Genomic DNA, 14,422 nt, shown 5'->3' with positions numbered 1-14,422 from the left:
AAGCAAAAGGTGGTTCAGAATTTACAGTCCTGTCAATTCTAAAATTAAGTTGGGAACAAGCATAATTTGGCTAATTTTAAGAATGATTTTACAATTCTTTTGTTGAATAGGTTTAGATGGACTTCAAAAAAGTGAGAGGTAGGATCACAAGGGGTATTCTAGAAGGAGAAAGACGCTACTGGCACAAACTCCTCTCAAGATATGCCTCAAGATTTTACAGCTGCAAAGCAAACAGCCGTAACATCTGCTGGCAGGATGTCATGTGCGCTCCCGTGGTGGGTTCATATGGAGCTTTGTAACTACCATTGCTGTTGCCCTTATGTTATCTTGACTTGTAGAAGGTGATGTTGTGAATTACAAGATGCCAGCCGTGCCAAAGAGCCACCCTGGGCAACGGTGTGGTTCTACAGAGCAGAAATCCCGTTTAGTCAAGATGCTAAAAAAAAAAAGGAAGGTCAAAAGAACTGTATACTAAAAACCAGCACACAAGAAACTTCTAAGATTGTGCATTCAACTGAGATTAGAAAAAGGACAGAATTAAGCTTTCCTTGCCAGCCTTAAGTATCCCACTTCGTGTAATGAATCAATCTTAAAATACACAGTCACTCTTTGTTTTCTACATTATTCCCACTTTGTCCTGGGCACGGGCACAGGGGGTTCTTGGGGAACAAGACAGGGGCTTTAACATAAGAGGCTATCATCTGCTGGAATATCATAAAAAAGTGAGAAGCTGCCATAAATGAAACCAGAATAGGGAGAAAGCAAGCTCTCTCGGTGAAAACAGCTGAATGTTACAGTGGATGCTCCTGGAACCATAACGCTAGAAGTGGCCTCTCGTCTATCCTGATTTTGTTCCTGTCGTAGACTCAGGTTCCTAACATGACTCAAGTGAATATTTCATCGGTGGAATACACTTGCTGTGTATTCCTTATTTTCTGAGTGCACAACTTCAGTTACTTGGGACCAATCCATGGAAGTGCTGAGTACTTGCAGATGCTGCAATCAATGAGACTTATGCTTTAAATATATGAAGTACTATAAAAATGTTAAGCATCTTGGAAAATCTAACTCTAAGCACATCATACTGAGGACCCCAAATTAGTGGACATTTTCATCCATCTTGGCCATAACGGCTCAGCACCTCAGTTCCCCATCTGTAAAGTGGGTCTAATAGTACCGTCTCACTTCACAAGTTTAAAGGTGAATTAATTAGTGTTTGGGAAGCACTCAGAAACCCTAGCAGAGAATGCTATAGAAACACCCATGAAGATATTAATAATTCAGTATTCTGCGCAGGGTTTGAATGATGTGCAGTAAGGAAGGCATGGAGCCACATATTGAGTGATAAGAATAAAAAGAATATTGAACAGCTGCTCACTCAGGGAGCATCGTCCATCCTATGCACTGAATGATGTATGTGTCTGTGCAGTTAAAGACTTATTATCATGCATATGTGCAACGAGCTCAAATTAAAGTTGCAAAGGCAAGCTTAATTCTGATTGTTCTGAAGTTGAGAGGGCTTAAATTTGCAACATGAACATACTTTCAACATAAATATTTTGTGTGATCATCTCTGTATTTTCATGTTTTCCTCCTGAAGAGGCAAAGGGTTTTCTGTGTCAGTGAACCCAGTGACCACTTACATAAAGCAGCCATGTGGCCCGGTTCACTCTGGGAACAAATGTATTGATTTCCAGGGGACCTACACCGGGAGTGAATTTGGCTCGAATCGTCTTCTTTGTCTCATTGCGTAGTTTCGTAGTGGCTGCTGGGTAGAAGTGAGGCATTAAACGTGTTCAGGGACAGAGTAACAGGCTTGTCTTTTGGCTTTACTTTGCATCAGGTTTTTTTGGTGGTTAATGTAGCATTTGGAGAATCACATAAACTTCCATCCCAGAAATGAAGTTATTGCCAAAGCAAAAATTTCTATATTTACATATAAATATCCCCATTCAGCATGACTGAATACCTTTCTCATTTATAATGAAATGGCAACATCCACAACAATCCAATTCTAAGACACAGATGTTAGATTAAACTGACTGTACATATCTTTGGATGCAAACTGAATCTTTCAGAAATTCTCCCTGATCCAAATGAATAATCCTTACTAAACCTATTCTGAATTATCACCAGATTCCTAGATAAGATTACTTGATCCCAGCTGAGGAATTTGTAAGACCTTTTTAAAAAAAGAAAAAAAGACTGCTGGCTCCTTCTGTTTCACTCAAGGATGTAGGTCTATTTTTAGTATGTCATCTATCTTTAGATCAAAGACCAAAGGCTTGGATTTTCATAGTGACCTGGAGCAGTCAATGAATGTTGTGGTCTTCTATTATTTGTGACCAGACCACAATCTGGTCATTTCAAACCTATCACCTACTTAACACTTCAAGTGCTGGAAAGAATGAGAATGGTATTTTAAAATTTTGTTTGACTGGTCATTTAAACACAGTTAAAAATATCTGCTTCTCCCCTTTCTTTATTCTCACTTTATCCCAGCTTTCATATCAAATGTAATGGGTTCCAAACTAGATGTAGCCCTGTTCCAGGTTAGATTTTCTTGTTACGATAATTTAAAGATCATTTCAGAGAAAACTGTATCATCCCTTGTCAGGAGAGAATTTTAAATACTAGATCATATTGTTTTAAGCAAACCCTTAATTTTATTTGCATTTTTAAATGCTTTTCTGAACATAGATCCTTTTCTGAGGAGAAAGCCTTATTGTTTATTTACATAACTCTCCTTTTCCCCTTTTTCTTTTTTTTTTCAGAAACATAACTTATTATCTACTCCAAGATTAAAAGCATTCTAAACCATATAAGCTGCGAGAAATAGCTATCTTGTTGATTTTCAGAAAGTCTACAATACTCCATCTAATGTATTCAATGAATTATTTATTTCTTAAAGAGATATAATAAATCTTTACCTACTGTATTTGATGATTTTCATAGTAGGAATAATAAGTAACATGATTTGAGTGTGATTGGAACCAGGTACTGAGAGGGGGGAAGGGAGGTCAATTTAGACTATTTACGAAGCACGTCGGAAGAGAGTGCATCTGTAAACAGACTGGACGTTGCTACTCACTTAACATTTCCAGGTGAAGAAAAAACAGATATATTTCGATTGAAACTAAAGGGCAGGAATAACGCAAATACTTATATTTTGAAGGAGCAGCTTAGGTGCAAAAGCACAATAGTGATGTTCAGTGCCATTGTTCTCCGTTACATTGGAGTGAATCCAAAGTAATTCCATTGATTTCAGTGGACTTTCATTGGGTTAACTGAGAATAGAATCTGACTCCATGTTAGCTGGGGGTGGGGGGAGTGACAAGAATATAAATAACCCTAGATAAGTATTTGAAATACAAATACTCTGCAAGATGGTTTCTATCTTTCAAGACTGATCATATACCACATCAGAAAAGTTCTGATTAAATCCTCTCCCATTTAGTTCTTACAGTTAAAAAAAATAAATTAAAGCACTGTTGGTTGGTTTCTTTTTTTTTGATGCTGTTATATATTGTTAATGTCATGTCCTGAAGCATCCATCAGAGGGTCTCAAGAGTACCTCAGAAGTATGCTGTCCCACAACAGACTTTGAATCAGCCAAAAGTTTTAGGTTGGTCCAATTTTTCTTGACAGTTAGTAATGGGAGTTGGTAAGTCCTCTGTCACACTGCTGCGTGTCTGCGCAGTGGCTAACAGAGTTGAGTAAACAGTTAGGAGCATGAACACCAAGCCTTTTTATATTAGTGTTTTCCAAGATATTCAAAGGAATCTTGCAGGACATTTATGTGCAATAGAGGCATTTCAGGATTTTACAATTCCCTTCCTTTCCCTTCCCACATAGACACTGCAATTCTCTGTGTATTAATGTTTATTAATGGGATGGAGACTCTAGTTCAAGCAGAGCTTCAGTTTTTAATATAATAGCTTCCTCCGCTTGCCTGCTTCTGCAGGAAGGTGTATTTTGCATGGATTACCTGCAGTGGGATCTTGCTCTAGCTAGAATCAGCAGCAAAGCACAAACTGGTACCAGCTCTCTCTGTATTTATCTGTATGCATCATCCATTCACCTCTGAGGCTTCAAGGATATGTTCAGACCTACAGTCTTTAAATCGCCTTGAGGTATGGTTCTTCCAGATCACTGATACTATATAAATATATACTATCAATATTTTAGTCGTCAAAATACCTGATCTTCAGAATACGCTGTTAAACAGCAAACAGACCGACTTAAGTAATTTCAGTTTATACACTTTCCTACTTAAATATGCCTTTTTTAAAAAGCTATTCCAAACATCTGTTTGCAAAAATGATTTAGTAATTTGCATCTGTTGACTGGATTGCAGATTCCATTTTCATTTCCAGGAATGGTTTACCTTAATATTCCTGTTAGACAATGACTTTCGACTGGTAATAAGACACAGTGCTAGCATACCTGAATAGATGGATTCTCGTTTCACTTTTTTTCTTTAAAGCATTTTGATCTCTCTCTTCTCTCTTGCGCTAGAGTTTTGTGTGACTGCTTAGTTAATACTTGTACTGCTGCTACTCTGGAAAGCTTTTCTCTAACAGCCAAATGAACTCAGCATAAATGTAATTCTAAACTTTGGCTGACATAGCTCAATACATCAACACCTTTATCTACCAGTCATACACTTAGGTTCATTACGTACATAAAAGTAAACCTAGTAATAGCATTAACATGGCAAAACAAGTATCATGCCAACCTATTGGAAATTCCCCTAAAATAAATCTAAATAGATACTGATGCCATGAAACCAGCTTATTTCAGGACTGAATTTGACCTCACCAGATGCAGGTGTGCACACTTGGGTGGCAGGACATATGTGCTGCACCTCTTTTACCAGCCATGATGGGGAGAGGGAGTTCCCTGTTATTGAGATCTCTGGCAAAATCATTGCTTGTTTCTCTCTGGTTAGGAGCAGACCATTCTGGATGCAAATGTTCCCCACCAGTTCCCTCAGTCTGGAGTAAAGAATTGGTGGTTATGGAGACCCCGTAGGAAGGGCAAAAGGGTCAGTGCAAACTGCCTCTTACCTACCTGTGACCAGTAGGCAGCTTCTTTACAGGAAGCATTTGGAAGAAGATGGGAAAAAAACCCCAGGAATTTTGAATCTATAATCTCAGCCAAATCAATTGGAAGACTTGGACAAAGCCAAAGATCACAAAATGTGTCCCAAAAGAGCCCTTGCCTCTGTGACAAGAAACATGTTCCTGTAGCCTCACAGCTATCACATCCAGGATTTATCGTAGATCCTTAGATTTGTCAGGGGATATAGAATGTATTTTCAGTTTGAAAAAGAAAGTGAAAAAGCCCCCTCTTATTTAAAGGTAGCTTATTCAGATGACATACAGCTTAACTGTGAGTCTCTTGCCTTTATTCAACTGGAGTTTACGGGGAATCATGCTGAAATAAACCTTCCAAGTTTTCTTGCTCATTGCTTGCTCTTTTGGCTTAATTCTCCATCTTGATTTGTCAAATATGGTATAGGTTAGGGACCCGGAGTCTTACTTTGTTCAATATATAGAAAATCTAACAGCATTAGTTCCGCCCTAGTTTTGTAGCCAACAGTGTTTTCTCATGGCACCAAGGAAATGTTTTCCAACTGAACATCAGGTGATTGAACTTGGCAGTATCTGTTAAATCAGCCTTCAAGCTTCATGCTGTTCTTTTTAAATTAAAACTTTTACATATTTATTCCTGGCTTTACTGTACTGTGACGGGCTTCTAAATTATCAGTAAAAAATTTCTTTAGTAACTATTAAAAGAAACTCTTTCTAAGTCAGCTTCACATGCATTTTTCTCTTAGATTAAATTATATTCCTTGATATTAGAGACGTACCTGAGATTTGGCTATCACTAATAAATAACGTCTGTACATCAGTTTTGCTATAGGAATGTTGTGTCCCATTAAAATATTAACTTTTTAAAGGGATGATGGAAAACTGGAACAGGTTCAGAAGAAAGCTGCAGGAATGATTGGAGGCTTGGAAAGCGCTCCCTACAGTGACAGCCTGAAGGAACTTAATCTACGTAGTTTACCGAAAAGATAAAGAAGCAATTTGACTGTGGTCTATAACCCTCTGCATAGCAAGGTATTAGCTGAGGCAAGAAGATTCTTTAAAAAACAAAAAAAAAAAGGAAAGAAAAGCCACATATAACTTGATTCAATGGCAGAAGTCTAAGTCAGCAGTTTTCAGACTGGAAACTTTTGAGGAGGGAGAGCAATTAACCAGTGGAAAAGACTGCCAAAGGATGCAATCAATTTTATATATGTTAAATCAAACCTGCATGTTTTTCTGAAGGTACACTGCAGTTCTGCCACAAGCTGTGGCTTGAGGCAGAAATTGTTGGGAGAACTCCTGCAGTGTGTATTATGCAGGAAAGCAGAGTACATGATCGTAACTGTCTTGGCTGAGAATCTGTGATTCATGTTCAAGTGCAAGCATGAGGCATTCTTTCAACAGTGTCTCTAAATTTATATTAAGTGCTGTCCAGGTCATTACAATCCTTTGAAAAAGAATAACAAGTCTCTAGTTATTCACAGACTGCCCTTTTTTCAGCATACAGAATCCAGAATCAAATTACCACTACTTTTTCTTGGTGGGAGGGGTAAACTTTAAACATAACTCATGGAGGAACTGTGAGGAAAAAAAAAATAAGCGAGCATGTCATCAGCTTCCTCAGTGCCTTCCAGCAACTACAGGAACATCTTTTTTTTGGTGCATTTAGGACAGCTTCAGTAGAGAAAAGGCAACTGAGTATGGAAGTCTGAAGTAGGAGAGCACCGTCCTTTTCCCCAGCCCTGGCTTCCTTAACCCAGCATGCAGTTTAAGCTCTTAGTCACGACTCACTCCAGAGTGTGTGACCTAGCTGCATGTGGGATCACCAGAACTTCATCTTGTATGAAAGACTTGTGCTGGCCCCAAACCAATACACCACAAATAAGCTTTTAATTTCCTAGAGACATAGTGCATTCTGAAAGCAGAAATCTGAGCTACTGCCAGACCAAGCAAAGCAGTTAGTTAACTAAGCAAACAGTGCTTAGATCTACACTCGGAGGGTATGACCGTACTGAAGGCTGCATTTTGGAGGTGTGGTTGGATTGCCAGCAGTACCCAAGGCAGCTTTGTTACCCCTGCTCCACGTTTCAGTCTTCAGTGTAGACATATCTCGACAAATGAGTGGTAGAAATGATAAAGCAACTTTTGTGCGGACTATTTGATCCTTTGCAATAGACTTCAATGCTTATAACCGAGTTATAAACCAATTTTTTTTATTGTGGTTGTATAACCTGAGGTCAGTTTCAAGCTAGCAGAAAAAAATACTTTGTTCACATTACTTTTCTTATGAATTATTATCACCTTTCTTATGAATGGATTTCTCTGCTGCTACCTCGGGTTACATTCCTTTAGTGTGTTAACTTCACCTATGTGCTAATGGGTAGCTCAGAGCACTTCCTGAGCACCTAATGGGTTTGCATCAGAGCTGTTGCGACTGCCCCAGGCTTTCCAGGCCCTACTGAGCTACAGTCCATTTTGTGGTAAAGATCTCTTGAGATATCCTTCTGAGCGACACCAAAGTATTTGATCTGTTGGCTTCAATCACCAGTAGTAACTGTCACCTCATAGATGTAGCACTAGTTCAATAACAACAAATTATTCTTTGGTATTCTGGGCTGTGAGTTAGCACCAGTATGGGTGGTGAGCTAATATGGTTTGAGGAGTCTGATCTGGAATTCAGTCTGTTTATATCCTGCTTGAATCAGGACAAATACTTGAAAACCTGTACATGTTCCAGGTATCGATCCTGTCAACCTGTTTCCAGTGCTGCCTTACCCTGTAGGTTTGCTCTGTCTTTGATGAGAAGCAGGATCTTTTTACTTTTCCTTCTCACTGAAGGATTTTTGCATCCCCATCTGCAAATGAGAGCTTGCACAAATGCGAATTCTCCAAGACAGCATTTTAGCCCAACAGTTATGATCCACTTCTGGAAGTTTTGGAAACCTTACCTTCCCCTTCTTTCATACATGCAGTTTTGAAATATCTGCTCCTAAATTATGTGCTTATGTTGGCCCTGTTCGCCCTGTTCCTGGTTTCTCTTTCCATCTCTGATCTTAGCCCGTGCATGATCTTGATAGAGTCATTCTTTGTCTCTGGTTTGCTTCCTACCCATTCCCTATTTTGTGGGTACATTTGTACAGCACCTGGTGCAACCACACTCAAACACAAATAATAATATGTTCTTAGAGAAAGAATAAGAGCTTCATTTCTCACCAGTGGCATGCCATAAGTCTCTGGGATCTCAGAGGGATTAGAACAGCTAGGTTTCATCTGTTACCAGCATCCCACAATCAGTCAATCAACCATAAAGAGCTCTTAATGAAATCATATCTATATTTTGCCTTCGGTGAGGAGTTTTGCCTTAATGGTGAAATTTATGAGGAGTTTCTGGAAGTCCCAGGCCATGCTGATCCTGTCTGGGAGATAAGGTTCAGGCTAGGACAAGAGAACTATTGAGACTGTGGGATGTTCAGGGTGTTATTGCTCTGCCAAGTTATTTTGTTGAGGGCAATTACTCCTATATCTCCCACAGCAGCCAACATCAGTTCAGTTTAGCGGGTGCTGTTGCAGATAGGTTGCTACTGGTACTGTCAATAGTGCTTTTCGCTGGTACCAATGCAGTCTTGGGAAAGTGTAGAATGTATTTTTTCTCATTAAGATTAGTTAGGTTTTATAGAAAAGAAAACACAGGAAAAAAATTGCAAAAGCAAATGATGGTGCCTAAGTAGAAGGGAGCCATAGTTTATTTGTTCCTGTAATTGCAGTCCATACATAGGTAGGTAAGATTTTTGTGAATTAACAGTAACAAATTTCTCAGTCACATGTGATCCAGATTTGTTTTGTCATTGCCATTAGTGGCAATGAATGAAACTAGCTTTTAAATGAAGGTAGTGGCAAAAGACTTGTTTGTAGAGCTCTGTTAGAACAGATTGCCTAGGAAAGGCACTGAATCCATGTCTTCATTTTTGTCCCCTTCGACATTCACCTGGACTAGTAACCTCCAGGTACTCACACTGAGTGGATCTGCTAACTCTTTCTTCTATGGTGCCTTTGAGGCAGACAGACTCAGCCCAGGCAGAAGTGAACCTCTATTTTTAGAGGACCACCCAAAGGCATCTATAGAAACCACTGAAGCTGAGAAACAAAACATTTCTCCATCTTTGCCAATCCTTTGGCCTCTAAATTTTGCAGAAAGGCTAAAGAAGCATATAATGTCAAATATCTGATGCATAATGAGCTACTTAAGGACATATTGTCATGCCTTTCCTTGAATTCTTGTCTTTTGTTGTCTTGTTTCCCAACCAGAAGGTTACTTGAAGCTCTCAATATGTTAATTAATGTGTTGTTAATTATTTTATTTTTTAAAAATCTTTGTCTTGGTGTATTTCCATCTAAGGATCACACAAACCTTTACATATTTCCATATTTTCAGCATATTTTATGCAAATAGTTGTTAAAAATGAAAATTCTAATTTCAAATGAAGAAAATTCATGACATGCATCTTGTGTTGCAGTTTAATCACTGTATACCCAGGAAAGTATTGACAGTTGTCCCGTGGAAGCTATTAAAGTTCCTGTCCAAGGTTAAATGAAATTGCAGTTTATCAGAGCAGCATTGAGAAAATAAGGGAATCTGTTCATGGCTCTTGATTAATGCCAAGCATGATCAACACAAGGGGGTTCATTAAGCTATACATCATGTGGGTAATTTAACATGTCATTGTGCCTGCTGTCTGCTTTAACTCTCTGCATAACCCAGTGTTCTGAACTTGTATCAGTCCTGCACCTGAAGTGTTTTCTCCCAGACTTTGTCGTGCTTGAGTTGGCTCAACATTTGCATACCCATCCCTTCTTTATGATCATTCTGCTTTTTTAAAGAACATTTACAATTTCCACAGCTGCAGTTTTCTGTCTTGTCTAAATATACTTTTAATCTGGTAATGTTTGTAAGAGAGATACAAGGAGTATGTCCTTCATTGTCTGGGTTTTCCCTGATTTTTTAAGTGTTTCTACCTTTTAGGCAGTTGGGTTTGAACAAAGCCATTAGAATGAAGGGAATTAGGTCCTGATCTTTGGAGAGAACAGCCATCTCAATTCCCAGTGAATGACTGCATCTCCGCACAAGATCAAGCCTGACAGCTTTCCACATAACTGTTAAATCTGAAGGATGGCGTAGATGAGGCTTTCTATGAACGGCTAGCAGAAATCTCCTGATTACAGGCCCTCATACTCCTGGGGGATTTCAGCCACCCAGATAACTTCTGGGAAGGCAGCATAGCATTGTGCAAGCAAGCCAGGAAACTTCTAGACCGTGGAGGGGAATTTCCTAGCACAAATGCCAACTAAATCATGCTTGACCAGCCTGATTACTTTCTATGATGGAATGACTGGCTATTGGAATGGGGGAAGAGTGGCGGATGCAATGTTGTTCGACTTTAGTAAGGTTCTCATGCCATCTCCCACAGCTTTCTCATGTAAGGGACTGCTAAATGCATTGAAACTTGTCTGGACTGTTGGACCCAAAGGTATTTCTCAGTGGCTTCATGTTCAGTTAGCAGCTGACAATAAACAGACTATCATGAGGTTGATGCTAGGGTTGATACTGTTCAATGTGTTCATCAGCAACATGAGTGATGAAAGAGAATGTGCTCTTAGCAAACTAGGAGGGGTAGTTAACACGCTCAGCAGTAAAGATTCAGTCCAGAGCGGCCTTGAGAAACTTGAGGGTGAGACAACAAAATCCATGAAGTCCAGCAAGAAGTGCAGAGTCCAGCACTTGTGGCAGAGTAACCTCATATATCAGTACAGGTGGGGACAACCAGCCTGGCTGAAAAGGATCATGGTGGACACCAGGCTGAGTATAAGCCAACAGTGTGCTCTCATTGCAAATGAGACAAATCCTATAATGGGTTGTATTGCAAGGACTGAGGCCAGTAGATCAAGGGAAGTTATTATGCCCTTATGCTGGGTACTGATGAGGCTGCATTGGGAATATTTGTATCCTTGGGTTCTCCAGTTCTGAAAGGATGTGTAGGTCAGGGACCTAGACCACTTGCTTTTCAAGGAGAGGCTGAGGAAGTTGGTCTTGTTTAATCTGGAAAAGAGGAGGCAAAGGAGCAATATAATAGCATCCTACAACTACTTGGAAGAGATCTGTGGAAATGATGGAGTCAAGCTCAGTTTTGGCAGCTGGTAAAAAAAAGATGCATTGGCCTAATACTCCACTATACTGTAACTGAAATTGTAGGAATGTCCAGCTGTGCATCTGGATCCAGGCCCAGGCTATGTCCAAGACTATGTTGGCATGGAAATGCTGTAAAACGCACAGTCCCTCTCCCCCTGTTTCCTCCCTATATCTATATTTCATCCCATCTTCCTTGATCTCTGTGGGAGAGAAATCTGGAAAGGTTGGGGGGAAGGCAACTACAGCATATGGGTAATCAGTGGCCAGGATTGTGGGTCAAGTGACAGTATTCCTAAGTCATTAAGGACTTACATTTTAGTACTTTCTTCTACTCCAAAGCCTCCAACAGTGATAGAACTGGTAAGGTACAGTGGTGGTGAGATTGTCCATGCAGTACCTCTCAAATAAAGACCTCTAACATACCCCTTCACTGGTGCTACTAGTGCTACCAGTAGTTTAAAGTACAGCATGGACCAGCTATGAGCATTTTTGAAATGTATCTTGATCTTGATTTTAGAAAAGATCTGCTACACACTTTCATTAGCTGATGGTTTTCAGCTCCTATTTATTTGCTGTGCCATTGCTGGTATTATCTCTGGGAATCTAGACAAGGCAAAGGATATTGCATTTATTTTTCCAAGTGTAACAAAGCTGTCAAATAGAAGAATCATAGAAATAAGTGATTTACAGGAGCACCATCTACAAATTCAAGTAGCACAATTCAGGTTAAGTAAAGTAATATGGTTTTTTTGAGCAATTGGCATGATTTTCCATTCTCCTCCTGTTCACTTGTTTTCATACAGTCCTTCTGGTATTAGCTGAGGTGGTTGTATTTCGGAAGGACTGACTGTGCCAGAACTTTCACAGCATTCTCATTTAATAATAATTTTATCTTGGTTACGTATTTTTTTTGCAGAAATTGGATTTGCTGCCTGCACCTGAAAAAATTAACTAATTTCTTTTAATACAGGGACTGAGAAATACATAAGTAAGATAGATGTTACTGTCTAAAGCCAGATTGCAAAGGTGTACATTGCTTATAGTAAGTAACACAGAAGCGTTGTTTAATATAATGGTAGTTAGTGTAGCACTGCTTCTAACAAGTTGGTCTTTAGCTACAACTATCTTCTCTCCTGCTGCAGTGTGAATACCTTTTACCTTGAAATCTAAAATGGTTTTCAAGTATTCATAGTTCCATACTGGAATACTTTTTAAAAGATACTGTATTGTCTTCTGCTACCATTAATTACCAAAGGTTTATTTACAAGACAATAATTAATTATACTTCTGGGATGCTCAAGAGTCTAACATAAATCAAAGCAGACTTGATAAGAAGCAATGAAAGTCTCACGTAATTAAGCAGGGCACTAGAGACCAATTGTTTATAGAATGATTTTGCTGGGGCTAATTGTCACTAATTATTCAATCTGATTTTCTTCTTCCCAGTAATGCTTCTACCAATTCACTGTTCTCGGCTGATGACACAAGCATATTTGACTTTATCAAGGTGTTCTCGCTGTATCAATACAAAGGATTTTCAGCTATTACCTTCACTAGACTTTTTTTTGTAGCAATGCAAGAGAGAAGGACAGAAAATGATGACCGTTAAGTTTCGGTAATAATTTCCTAACTACATGGAGTATTGAAGTGTTGTAAAAGCTAAGCAAGGAAATGACTTAGTTGATGATAAAAGTTAATTCTACAGTAGAAGAAGCCTTAGGAAAACAAACAGAAAACATGGCCAACTGAGAGTTTAGCTCACTTGGTACAGCTCTCCAGCTACTACAAAAATTTTAATAACAAATTTATTTCTAGATAAGATCAGTAACATTTCCCTGCTGCTTTACTATCTCATGTTTCGTAAGTATCAACATGTGGTACAAGAAACTGTTAGTGGAATTCTTTAATTTCTTGCAAGGAACTGAATTCAAGGCCCAGAGATGTTACTGAATCTCTTGTGCTATTTTACTGGATCACCACTTACGTGCTGGAGCAGAGCATCAGCATGTCGTACAGCTGTGCCATGTCCTGTACCCATATAGAAATAGTAGCAAAACACAGAGACAACCAAGTTAAATAGGCTAATCCTAACATACTGTTACATTATTTCCAGGCATGCCATTTATTTTATGGACATAGTGTTACTTGGTCAATAACATACTTGGAAAGATGTTTATGTGTATATTTAGCCTGCTTTCTTAAGGTAATGAGGCTTATGTGCTACATCTACCAGGATGCCCAGAGACTTCTTTCACCAAAGTTTTAACTCATTGATCAGTTTGAAATGGATATAACAAAGGAAGAGATGGCTCAATTATATGAATTTCCAGTGAAATTCATGAAAATAGGTGTTTGTGTAGTGGAAGAAGACATGTATTAGAATCCCCACAGGGAAAATGGCTTCAGTATGAGTTCATATTATTAAACGACAGGGAATCCACGTGGGATACAGCCCAAGACTAGTTACAGAACTAATGTTTCTTATGCAATATTGAAATAGTTATCATAGCAAAGTTTTTGGTCTATGGTTTGCAAGCATTTGATTTCAAGCAGATGAGTTTGTTTCTTCTCTTTGGTGTTTAAAGTTAAACACCGGGGAGACTTTTCAGCATGTAACTGTGTAATGCTCTAAGCCAGAGAGCTACCACGGTACATACACAGCCCTCTCAACCGCAGCGCATCCAATTCACATGTATATTTAAGGCTGCTTTTCTTCTGTCTCTAGAGCTACACATCCACCTTTTTTTCCCCTGTCAAGATATTTCAAAGTATCTTTTTAAAATAATTGTATCATTTTCAAAATTCTAAGTATGATCAGTCCTCAAGACCCCATGTCCTGCTCTGTTCCTACACATCTGCTTAAATTTGGAATTAGCTTTGCATTCTAACACCAGTAATTCAGATATCCTGATTATGATTGCTACCATTATTATATGGACAGCACAGAGAATATCCTCCCTTAATGGCTGCTGCTTTTTGCTTCTTCAAATTATTCTTCAGGCTTCACTTCTGACTACAGGAAGAGTTTCAACAAGTGATACTGGGGCAAGGTTTGCAAAATAAACGACCCAGTGCTTCACGGAGTGAGTGACTCAGTGAATACAGCTTCACTATGAATATTTGAACACTGGTCACCTCTGGT

The sequence above is a fragment of the Platalea leucorodia genome (assembly GCF_965183815.1).
Source record: "Platalea leucorodia genome assembly, chromosome: 1".
NCBI lineage: Eukaryota > Metazoa > Chordata > Aves > Pelecaniformes > Threskiornithidae > Platalea > Platalea leucorodia.
Note: the sequence above shows the minus strand (reverse complement) of the source record.